Source organism: Astyanax mexicanus, chromosome 1 (genome assembly GCF_023375975.1).
Source record: "Astyanax mexicanus isolate ESR-SI-001 chromosome 1, AstMex3_surface, whole genome shotgun sequence".
NCBI classification, from domain to species: domain Eukaryota; kingdom Metazoa; phylum Chordata; class Actinopteri; order Characiformes; family Acestrorhamphidae; genus Astyanax; species Astyanax mexicanus.
This window is the reverse complement of record NC_064408.1, coordinates 27,324,801-27,338,294: the sequence shown is the minus strand read 5'-3', so window position 1 is coordinate 27,338,294 and position 13,494 is coordinate 27,324,801.

Below are 13,494 nucleotides of genomic sequence, written 5' to 3'. Positions count from 1 at the left end.
ATACTGCACAGATAAAAAACAGTAACCTGATGTGACAATTAGGGGTGGTTAATATGGCACGATATTTCAGGGTATCATATTTTTTACGATATTCAAAAATGTTGGCGACATTATTGCGTTTGATACTATATTGCACACTACATTCACAGGGCTGTTAAAAGATATGTAAAGTTCCTTTCTCAGAAAAAAAGTTGACTCTCATGCAATTTCAATTATAAAGTCACTAAATGACATATACTAAACTTCCTGAGAGCATCCTCATCTTACATCATTTATAATATGTAGTTGGGCTGGATTAGTGCTAGAGATGCTTTACTTAGATGTTTTATGTTCCATACAACTAGACCTGACCTGATTTCTAGAACAAACTTTTAAAATATGAGTTATGAAAGTTGTCATTTATGTGACATCATGGATTTCACCTTCTGCTCACTGAATTCATTTAACACAATTTTTTAACGTGGTATCAATATTCAGAAATGGTTGTGGGCTCTTATGGGATATTATTACTAGCATGCATTAGGAATTGCTCCCTATTAAAGAAGTTATATTGTATGTTTGAGATTTCAACAGTACACTTTATTCCCTATATAGTTCACTATTGAAAAGCCATAATGTATCACAAAATGTAGTGTTTGTTGTTTGGTCATTCCCTATTTAGTTCACTATATAACTAATTAGTTAATAAGTGAGCCATTTTAAACGCAGCTTAAGTATTTGTTCAGATTTCATTGTTTGATTGTTTTTTAAATACCAAATATTCCACATGTAAACAAATGTGTTTAAACGAAAACATATTTACAGTAACTTTAAGTAAAAGTTAACTAAACTAAAACTAACTCTACAAAATGATTCCTATATTAAGCAAGTGTACATGTATTCTGTTTATATATGTATTAAAATAAAAATAATACTCACGTACAGTAACAAACTTTATAAACAAAAAAACTGCATAAAACATATAAACCTTTACTGGAGAAAAACTACTGTCAATATTATTTGTACGAAGTGACCGAGGAAGAAGTAAATTACGTGTGAGAGAAAACATTTCAGGACCAAAAAGTCTTTATAGAAATGTGAGTGTGAGATTTGTGACATTGTTCTTTTTGGCCTTTAGGTTTGGGATTGTCTGACTACACATGGAAAAAGAAATTACCCTAGCTTTTAAAGACAGCAGCGTAAGATATAAACTACAGTTTTTGACCCACAAGAAGGTTAAACTATCCTAGTTTCATTAAAATCAATCAAATTAATGGTTGTATTAGTTATACTAATGCTGACAAATACATGAATAAATGAGCAAATATACTCTTTTTATTATTTCTCTTGAAGATTAAGGATCTTACTTTAATCTTAGTTTAATGTCAATCAATCAATTAATCAATCAGTTTACCAGTCAATCATCCTTTCACTTATTTAATCAATTGTAATCAATCAATCAATCTAATTGAATTAATACAATGATGAATAATGAATACATTTTGTTTAAAGTGTGGGTGTTTGGATTAAACAGATCTAGGAGTTCTTTTTGCCAGAGTTCTGTGTCCTTGGTGCTTTGGCTAGTCAGATTTGGCTCTGGGAAAAACTGGGCCCCTCTGCAAGTCTTTGTGTGTATAATTTACAGTGTTTACGGCTGACTGGAAAGAGTAATTTGTTAAATGTGGTGTCCAGGGACTGGTATTTAATTCTTTTGCTGAAATAAAACTGGAAAATGGGTCAAAAGAGCCAAGAAACTGTAACAATGAATAGAATGAAAAGTCAACATGCAGAGACCATCACAAAAAGTGTAGATTTACGGCACACATCTCATTCTGCTCCTCCTCCCTGTATTTTGAGATGTTTAACTGCAAATGCTTTTTGTTTAGTTTGGTTAGTTTTGTGTTAGTTTCGTTCTGAGCCCTAAAGCGCCACATCTTTTTAAAAAAATCAACTATTATATTTCATACTTTGTGTGTGATTGAGTGTTGAGTTACTACACCATGTGTCAACATGTGTCTGGTAAATCTTTTATTATATTCATTAAAATGTCATATATCTACTGATTTTTTAAAGAGCAGTAAAATACTTAAACTGCAGTTCATGACATATAGTGGGCACACTACAACCAACAAATAGTACAGCACTTTTCCTAAAGTTTTTTTTCACCTGGCCATGCCATACTAACGTACCAGATTTGTCATGCTTGCTACATGTGTGGCGGACCGTCAAAAGAAAGGAATGACTTGGTATGGAAATGTCGGCTGTCTGTGAAGTGCATTCTCCAAGCATTTACAGCGTGTAATCCCAGAGGTCCCCGGCCTTCAGGATACTTTTCCCCATGTGCTGAGCTCATGTGTCAATTTAGTGCTCCAGACTCTGCGGAGACGCTTCAGATAGACTCCACCATTGAGGGAAGCCCTGAGCTGCTTATCAGGGCAAGCAGACAGGCAGTCTGAGAACGAGAACCAGAGAATACGTCAACTTTTATGACTCAAGATTTAAAATAATACTGTAACATTAACTGACATTAACAGTAATGAAAAAACATTAGTATTAACACTTCACTAATATTCAAAGTAATCTTTAGCCAAGATGATGCTTTTTTATTTAGGAAAGAACTCAACTCAAAAGCCCAACATGGTAATTACTCTCTGAAATTGAAAAAAGAGAATAGTCTAAAGCTTATTGCTCCCACATCACAGATTTAGTTCAAAATCCAAGACTATGAAACAATCTTTTGAATTTTGCCCCAGAGCTAATGAAATAAAGTTATGAAAACATTACATTACCTTCACAAATTAGTATGTAACAAATTGCATGCATATATCTTCAAACCCAAAAAGTTGTTGTGTAAAAAAAAAGAAACTTTATTTAATACACTACAGCCAGCAGAACTCTGAATTTACATTTCAGTTTTACATGAATTCACATTAAAAGGTGATGAGGTAAATCTCAAAGCTGTGTTTTGTCTGTGTTACCTTCTGGCACTCTCCTTTAGTTAAACTGTTTAAGTCAGATCTGCAGGAGTCACTAACAATGCTTATATCCTTTGTACTTAATAAATACAATCAGAATTAATTCCATCTCTTTACCTTTTGCTGAGAAAGTTTTCATTTCCTACTTTGACTATATCAGTACATCTGTTAATATCTTAATGATAAAATGCTGCATTTTGACCGTTTAAGTGAACAATGACTTAATATAGCAGTAACATTGTATGTGACATTGTATTTCAGGAGCTAGGAAGTATGGGTTTCAGTGTATTTTCATACTCTACATTATACCATATGATTTGGCAGCTCTGGTTTATTTTGTATAAAAAAGCAGGAAAGCAAATGCAGGATTCATATTGCTCTCCTCTGTTAGTTTGCAAATTTGAAGGAAAGGAATTTGGCTGAGGTAAATTTGCCTAATCTGGAAGCTGGTGTGACATTGGAAAGATGAGCAGAGAGGGAGGGGGTGGTTGTCTGTCGTCTGGTTTGTTTTACTAGACTCAGAGTGTGTGCAAATGTATCAGATTGCTAAACGGGTGTCTTCTCTCTCCTTGGATACAAAGGGGCTTTAGCACATGTTCCAGCTGGTAATGGTAGCCAAGCTTCACGTGCTAAATGAGTCAAGTGGTAAACAGAATGTAAAAAACTAAAATCGAATTATAATTAAATGTAACTGCATTTATTATAAAATATTTTTGTGTTATCTTGTCTTAAATGTGTTTAACCATTCAAGACAGGTTTGGTGTGTTAATCTTGCTTTATTAGTATCATTCTTGTGCTACTATGCTAATGTAGCTAAAAGGTAATAGAAGCTGTTACAGTAGTGTTCCCAACAGTTACAAATGGAAATTAGCAACACAGTGTTAGGCATCTCCAAGTGTCTTTATGGTGGTTTCCAAATGTGTCTTTAAGCCTATCCGGGTGTCATTTTGGGCAACACGAATTAATCTTTTGGTAATCTTGAGGTGTCATTTTGGGCATCTCCAAGTGTCATTTTGGGCATCTCCAGGTGTCCTTTTGAGTATGTCCAACAGTCATTTTGGCCAACTCCAAGTGTCCTTTTGGACATCTCCAACTGTCATTTTGGACATCTCCAACTGTCATTTTGGGCTTCTCCAAGTGTCCTTTTATTCATCTCCAAGTGTCCTTTTATCCATCTCCAATGTTCCTGTTGGGCAACTCCAAGTGTCCTTTTGGGCATCTCCATGTGTCATTTTGGGCATCTCCAAATGTCATTTTGGGCTTTTCCAAGTATCATTTTGGGCATCTCCAAGTGTCACTTTAGGCATATCCAATGGTCCTTTTGGGCATCTCCAAGTGTCATTTTGGGCATCTCCAAGTGTCCTTTTATGCATCTCCAGGTGTCACTTTGGGGATCTCCAAATGTCCTTTTATTCATCTCCAATGTTCATTTTGGGCATCTCCAAGTGTCCTTTTATTCATCTCCAATGTTTGAGCATCTCCAAGTGTCCTTTTGGACATCTAAAACTGTCCTTTTGGGCATCTACAAGGGTCATTTTGGACATCTCCAAGTGTCATTTTGGGCATCTCCAAGTGTCTTTTTGGGCATCTCCAAGTGTCATTTTGAGTATGTCCAACAGTCATTTTGGCCAACTCCAAGTGCCCTTTTGGACATCTCCAAGTGTCATTTTGGGCATCTCCAAGTGTCCTTTTATCCATCTCCAATGTTCCTGTTGGGCAACTCCAAGTGTCCTTTTATTCATCTCCAATGTTTGAGCATCTCCAAGTGTCCTTTTGGACATCTAAAACTGTCCTTTTGGGCATCTACAAGGGTCATTTTGGACATCTCCAAGTGTCATTTTGGGCATCTCCAAGTGTCTTTTTGGGCATCTCCAAGTGTCATTTTGAGTATGTCCAACAGTCATTTTGGCCAACTCCAAGTGCCCTTTTGGACATCTCCAAGTGTCATTTTGGGCATCTCCAAGTGTCCTTTTATCCATCTCCAATGTTCCTGTTGGGCAACTCCAAGTGTCCTTTTGGACATCTCCAAGTGTCCTTTTGGGCATCTCCAAGTGTCATTTTGGGCATCTCCAAGTGTCCTTTTATGCATCTACAGGTGTCACTTTGGGCATCTCCAAGTGTAATTTTGGGCATCTCCAAGTGTCCTTTTATGCATCTACAGGTGTCACTTTGGGCATCTCCATGTGTCAATTTGGGGATCTCCAAGTGTCCTTTTATTCATCTCCAATGTTCATTTTGGGCATCTCCAAGTGTCCTTTTGGGCATCTCCAAGTGTAATTTTGGGCATCTCCAAGTGTCCTTTTATGCATCTACAGGTGTCACTTTGGGCATCTCCATGTGTCATTTTGGGGATCTCCAAGTGTCCTTTTATTCATCTCCAATGTTCATTTTGGGCATCTTCAAATGTCATTTTGGGCTTTTCCAAGTTTCCCTTTGGGAATCTCCAGGTGTCATTTTGGGCATCTCAAGTGTCATTTTGGGAATCTCCAAGTGTCCTTTTGGACATCTCCAAGTGTCATTTTGGGCATCTCCAGGTTTTTTCATTTGGGCATCTCCAAGTGTTATTTTGGGCACCTCCAAGTGTACTTTTGAGCATTTCCAAGTGTCCTTTTGACAACTCCAAGTGTCATTTTGAGCATCTCCTAATGTCATTTTGAGCATCTCCAAGTGTCATTTTAGGCACCTCCAGGTGTCGTTTTGGGCATCTCCAAGTGTCATTTTGGGCATCTCCAAGTGTCTTTTTGGGCATCTCCAAGTGTCCTTTTATCCATCTCCAATGTTCCTGTTGGGCAACTCCAAGTGTCCTTTTGGGCATCTCCAAATGTCATTTTGGGCTTTTCCAAGTATCATTTTGGGCATCTCCAAATGTCATTTTGGGCTTTTCTAATGGTCCTTTTGTGCATCGCCAAGTGTAATTTTTTGTATCTTCAAGTGTAATTTTTTGCATCTTCAAGTGTCCTTTTGGACATCTCCAAGTGTCCTTTTGGGCATCTCCAAGTGTCCTTTTACGCATCTACAGGTGTCACTTTGGGCATCTCCAAGTGTTTTTTTGGGCATCTCCATGTGTCATTTTGGGGATCTCCAAGTGTCCTTTTATTCATCTCCAATGTTCATTTTGGGCATCTCCAAGTGTCCTTTTGGGCATCTCCATGTGTCATTTTGGGCATCTCCATGTGTCATTTTGGCCATCTCCAAGTGTCCTTTTATTCATCTCCAATATTCATTTTGGGCATCTTCAAATATCATTTTGGGCTTTTCCAAGTTTCCCTTTGGGAATCTCCAGGTGTCATTTTGGGCATCTCAAGTGTCATTTTGGGCATCTCCAAGTGTCCTTTTGGACATCTCCAAGTGTCATTTTGGGCATCTCCAGGTTTTTCATTTGGGCATCTCCAAGTGTTATTTTGGGCACCTCCAAGTGTACTTTTGAGCATCTCCAAGTGTCCTTTTGGACAACTCCAAGTGTCATTTTGAGCATCTCCAAGTGTCATTTTGAGCATCTCCAAGTGTCGTTTTGGACAACTCCTAATGTCATTTTGAGCATCTCCAAGTGTCATTTTAGGCACCTCCAGGTGTCGTTTTGGGCATCTCTAACTGTCATTTTGGGCATCCCCAAGTGTTATTTTATTCGTCTCCATGTTCATTTTGGCTACTCCAAGTGTCATTTTGGGCTTCTCCAAGTGTCCTTTTGGACATCTCCAGGATTCCATTTGGACACCACCAAGTGTCATTTTGGGCATCTCCAGGATTCCATTTGGACACCACCAGATGTCGTTTTGAGCATCTCCAACTGTCATTTTGGGCATCCCCAAGTGTTATTTTATTCGTCTCCATGTTCATTTTGGCTACTCCAAGTGTCCTTTTATGCATCTCCAGGTGTCACTTTGGGCATCTCAAGGTGTCATTTTGGGCATCTCCTAGTGTCCTTTTGGGCATCTCCACGTGTCACATTGGGCATCTCCAAGTGTCACATTGGGCATCTCCAAGTGTCATTGGGTATCGCCAAGTGTCCTTTTGGGCATGTCCAAGTGTCATTTTGGGCATGTCCAAGTGTCAATTTGGGCTTCTCCACGTGTCATTTCGGGCATCTCCAAGTGTCATTTCGGGCATCTCCAAGTATCATTTTGGACATCTCTAAGTGTCCTTTTATCCATCTCCAATGTTCATTTCGGGCATCTCCAATTGTCATTTTTGGGTATCGCCAAGTGTCATTTTAGGCCTCTCCAAATCTCCAACTGTCACTTTGGGCATCCCTAAGTGTCACTTTGGGCATCTCCAAGTGTCATTTCGGGCATCTCCAAGTATCCTTTTGGACATCTCCAAGTGTCCATTTATTCATCTCCAATGTTCATTTTGGGCATCTCCAATTGTCATTTTTGGGTATCGCCAAGTGTCATTTTAGGCCTCTCCAAATCTCCAACTGACATCTCCAAGTATCCTTTTGGACATCTCCAACTGTCCATTTATTCATCTCCAAGTGTCATTTTGGGCATCTCCAAGTGTCATTTTGGGCATCTCCAAGTGTCATTTTGGGCATTTCGAAGTGTCATTTTGGGCATCACCAAGTGTCCTTTTGGGCATCTCCAAGTGTCCTTTTGGGCATCTCCAAGTGTCACATTGGGCATGTCCAAGTGTCAATTTAGGCATCCCCAGGTGTCACTTTGAGCATCTCCAAGTGTCACATTGGGCATCTCCAAGTGTCATTTTGGGCATCTCCAAGTGTCCTTTTATTCATCTCCAAGTGTCCTTTTGGGCATGTCCAAGTGTCCTTTTGGGAACTCCAGGTGTCATTTTGGGCATCTCCAGGTGTCCTTTTTGGCATCTCCAAGTGTCATTTTGGGCATCTCCAAGTGTCCTTTTATTAATCTCCAAGTGTCCTTTTGGGCATGTCCAAGTGTCCTTTTGGGAATCTCCAGGTGTCATTTTGGGCATCTCCAGGTGTCCTTTTTTGGCATCTCCAAGTGTCATTTTGGGCATCTCCACGTGTCACATTGGGCATCTCCAAGTGTCACATTGGGCATCTCCAAGTGTCATTTTGGGCATCTCCAAATGTCCTTTTGGGCATGTCCAAGTGTCCTTTTGGGCATGTCCAAGTGTCCTTTTGGGCATGTCCAAGTGTCCTTTTGGGAATCTCCAGGTGTCATTTTGGGCATCTCCAGGTGTCCTTTTGGGCATCTCCACGTGTCACATTGGGCATCTCCAAGTGTCCTTTTGGGCATCTCCAAGTGTCACATTGGGTATCTCCAAGTGTCCTTTTGGGCATCTCTAAGTGTCACATTGGGCATCTCCAAGTGTCCTTTTGGGCATGTCCAAGTGTCATTTTAGGCATGTCCAAGTGTCATTTTAGGCATCCCCAGGTCTCATTTTGGGCATCTCCAAGTGTCATTTTGGGCATCTTCAAGTGTTATTTTGGGCATCTCCAAGTGTCACATTGGGCATCTCCAAGTGTCCTTTTGGGCATGTCCAAGTGTCATTTTAGGCATGTCCAAGTGTCATTTTAGGCATCCCCAGGTCTCATTTTGGGCATCTCCAAGTGTCATTTTGGGCATCTTCAAGTGTTATTTTGGGCATCTCCAAGTGTCCTTTTGAGCATCTCCAAGTGTCCTTTCGGGCATCTCCAAGTCCTTTTATTCATCTTCAATGTTCATTTAGGTCATCTCTAAGTGTCCTTTTTTTGGGCATCTTTACGTGTCACAAACACAGCAGCAGCTCACCTCATACTAATACCGCACCCACGAGCTGAACAGCTGGGGACCAGATTTACCTGTGGCTCGGTGTTTGGATGGAAGTTTGGAGAAAGAGGCGGATTAACCTACAGGGTTCCCTAGGCTTTGGGCCCATGCAATGATTAGGGCCCACTGATTGGCCACGTTGTATTTTATTTTTATTTTTTAACGAAATTTGAACCCCCATTGGCTCATTTTAATGATAAAGATTTTGTGAGTTTAGGATTGGTTGGGCGAAGTGCTTTCGGCCAATCAGAGCGCTTTCACTTTCCGTTCGTAAAAACGCGTTCATTCAAATTGTGCTGTGCCAGTTCTCAAACCAAAAATCTCTCCATATATAGACATAAATATGTGACTACTCCTTACTTGATGATTATTAGTGCGTTTTATATTTATGCTCTACATGTTTATATATTTAAAATGTATCATTTATATTAATACGATTAATGGATTAATCATGATGAATGATTAAAAGTTCGCTAAACGTGGGGGGCAGTGGGTGATCAGACATTACCAGTGCATTTTAAGTCATTTCTGTTGTAGGTGCTTGTTAGGTTAGTCTTTACTTTTATCAACGAGCAATTTAGCGCCATGGATGAATTAATGATATCTCCACTTTTTGACATTACTTGAATTTGGCAGTAGTTCTTCACGTTTTCAGACGTTTGTAATAAATAGACCAATTGAAATGCTCCAAAGTTACGCGAAATACACGCTTATAGTGACTTCCATTGAAAGCTAAGAAGGACTTTTCTTTTTATGTGAGATTTTGAAGACTTCATGAAGTAAAATTCGAATCTTCAGTGAGATTTCTGGACTGACTAAAGAGCTGCTGCTCTGAACATATTTAAAGGGGTTTATTTACAAATGGAAAGTTTCTTCTAGCCGTAACTTCTTTTACAGCATCACAGAGACCACTCCTTATGCAAATTAAACAAAAATTGGTGTTACTCTGAATCACTTTATAAAGGTTCAGTAAAAGCTCTGTGAGGGTTTACCAGCAGAAAGACAACTACTTAAGACAACTACTCCACCCAGAAAGTGATATAAATGAAAGGATGTTAAAAGGCTGGACAGGCTAAAAAATCGGACATGCCCAGGAGCTGAACATCTGGGGACCAAATCTACCTGGTGCGAGGTGTTTGGATGGAAGTTTGGAGAAATGGGCGGAATTACCACACAGGCTTCCCTAGGTTTCAGCACGTTTTTTCGTGCGTAAAAACGCATTTCGTGCGTAAAAACGCATTTCGTGCGTAAAAACGCGCTCCATGCGTAAAAGCGCATTCCGTGCGTAAAAACGCATTCCGTGCGTAAAAACGCATTCCGTGCGTAAAAACGTGCGCCATGCGCAAAAACCCGCGCTGTGCATTAAAGTGCATTCAATGCGTAAAAACCCGCGCCATGCGTCAAAAACTGCGCTGTGCCTAAAATCCCAGCATTCCATGCCTAAAAGCCTGCCATGCATAACAAAACTTTTGCTGTGACAGTTCTCACACTAAAATCTCACCACGTGAAGAAATAAACATGTGACTACTTGATGATTATTTGTTCGTTTTTTATTTTTGCACATTTTTATATATTTATAATCTATCATTTATATTATGGATCTGCACTCTGCACTTATCTATAATTAAAAAATACAACGATAAACAGGAAATTTGGCAGTGTTAAATCAACACTGTTAGTGTTAAATTAACACTGAGAGTGTAAAGTTTAACACTAATAAGTGTTGATTTAACACTAACAGTGTTGATTTAACACTGCCAAATTTCCTGTGTAACACCCCACTGTCCTAAATCTAAAGAACACTCGCTTCTGCAGATCACACGAATTCTTCTACACTACAGTCAGTGCTCTGTACACGCCTCACCAGCGCAGGTTTAAATCCGGGGGCGGTACGGTAAAGAGTGCGCTGACAGTGGGTGATCTGTTGATTTGTTGTAAGTGCGTGTTTAGTTAGATTTTACTTAGCTCCACGGATAGTTTCCTCATATCTAAACCTCATATCTACACTTTCTGACATTTCTTGAATTTAACAGTAGTTTTTTTCCGCATTGTGTCAGTTTTAAGAAGTTTGTAAAATAAACAATACATGTAAAAAGAAGTTTATAATAAATAAATAGAAATGCTCCAAAATTACACGGAATACACGCATATATAGACTTTTCTTAGGGCTTTTCTTCTCATGTGAAGTTTTAAAGACTTGAAACATCAATCTTCATTGAGATTTTTGGACTGGCTAAAGAGCTGCTGTTCTGCAGGGGTTTACAAGGGTTTATTTACAAATGAAAAGTTTATTCTAGCAGTAACTTCTTTTACAGCATCACACTGAGCAACTCTTTCGGCAGGTATATCAAGGTAGCTGTAGGGGATAAAAAAGGTTGGTGTTACTCTGAATCACTTTATAAATATTCTGTGAAGAGCCCTGTGAAGGTTTAACAGCAGAGAATAATCATATACATGGGAAAAGAACATGAGTAAAATTATGGTTCTGTTGAGAATTCTCCAATGAAACTGAGCCTCTTTACACTCGGTTCAACTCTGCTGCAGCGATTCTTGAAAAAGTGCTTCATCCAGTCTTCTTGTCTACTTCACACAGAAAGTGATATAAATGAAAGGATGTTAAAAGTCTGGGCAGGCTGAACTACCGGATTGAGAGGCGCTACGAACTTCAGCTGTTTTATTCATTTATCCGCTCCGCAACACAGCAGAGCGACAGCAGCTCACCTCATACCCCGGGCCCAGTGTTTTTTTTTTTATGAAAACTTACACCCCCATTGACTCATTTTAATGATAAGCACGTTGTTAATTTAGGATTTCTCGGGCAAAGTGCTTTCGGCTAAGCAGAACGCTTTATTTTCACCCAACCACCGCGTCCCACCTCAACTCAACCTTTACATTTAATACATAGTGTTAATTAAGAAGAAAAAGGAGATTATTCACTTCCCATATCTGTTCAGTACGGAACACTTTTAAGCAAATCCTAAATTATTATGGTTAACCACTCCAAAACTAATGCCTCCCTATTTACAATATCCCACACACCGTGTTTTTTTTACCTTATAATATTATAAGTGTAAATAACACATGTAAATAACACGAATCAGCTGCGCTTATCCCTAACCTCCTACTCGCCCCGACCCAACATATTTAGCACAAATCAACAGATGATTTCAAGCATAACAAAGACCTACTGCGTCTGTAGCCAATCAGAAACAAATAAATAAAAAAAAATGTTCTTCATTTTATTGCACAGATCAACATTTATTTATGCCACATTTTTTACTTTGTAAGACATGTTATATTAAAGTTAAATGCACACATTTAACATCTAAGACTAAATATGAAATGTAACATATAAAAACTAATGAATGCATTCAGCTACATTAGAAAACTAGAAAACGGTGCTCTCTGGAATGATGGTGCTCCATCCAACACTTTTGAAAGAGATGAGTTGAGCAGTTGGCAAAGAGGTGAGGTGGGGATTATTTAACTTTCTGACTTTACCAATGCTCTTATTGTTGAATACCATCAAATCATTACAGCAGTGCTGCAGAATCTAATAGAAAGCCTTCTTAAACAGTAGATACTGTTACTCTAACAAAAGCAGCATAAACGTTTTTATTAACAACTTTGATTTGAGAAAAAAACAGTGAATGAGCTGGTGTCCCAATACTTTTGCCCATATGCTTTTGTAAATGTGCTGTTTTCATGTTGTTACAGATATGATATACAAACTACATTTTGTACCAGAACCAACTTTAGATGGACCAACTTTATTAATGAACACATGATAACATCAGCATAACACTATTTAGAGTTTGCTGCTTTGTCCTTATTGGTTGCATTAACTTGCCTACCTGTGAGCAGTGAGGGTTTATGGGTTTAGGGCCTTGCTCGTGGGCTCCACAGTGGCAGCTTTCCAAACTCCATACCCAGCATTTCTGTTGGAAGCTACACTTTTACTTTTACCTGAGTCATTGCATTGTAACAGCTTAACATTCCAGTGATAAAAGCCAACAGCAATGAAAATAAAAAGTCAAATAACTGAAAATCAAAATCAGTGAAAAAATGGCAATCAATTAAAAAAGATAAATAAAAAATAAGGTCAAACATCAGTTGAGTTTCAGAGCTTACGGTCTTCTTTCCGGTACTTAGAATCTGCATAAACAGACTTACAGTTGTTAGTAGTGTACCTGTTAGGAATAGGAAAAAACACCCACACCTTTACTTTACATGTTCTGGTCTTTGAATGGAGTTTCTATTTTATTTAATTTATTTTCAGAACTAGGTAGACATTTATTTGCTTATAATTTAAAATGTCCACAAATGAGGTATAATGTAAACAATTATACAAATAGAAAGTATTTTATTCATGGGATTGTTAACTGCCCTTTTTACACTATGGCTAGCACAGGACCAGTTTAAGCCCATTTTTCAGGTTTTTAGCCTGTTAGCATGTACAATTTAGTCCTATTTAGTCTATGTTTGTTTACTATGTTTTCAGATTCACAAATAAAAGAAAAGGGGAGAGAGAAAATGAGGAAACTAATAAGAATAACATTAATATCTAATAGTTAAGTAACAGTGCTGCAAAAAAACTGCCATCCCAAACCAAGAAAAAGGAGTTAAATATGGAAAAAGTGAAGTGGGTCCCTCTTCTGGACAATAGCTTAATATACTCAAACACACAGTTTAACCATCATAAACAGGTTTACACAGTCAGGGAAACAACAATGCAAGTGTCAGAGTCACCTGATAAAAAAGAAAAGCACTTTAACATATGCCTCTGACATGCGTGCTACAGACACATCAGC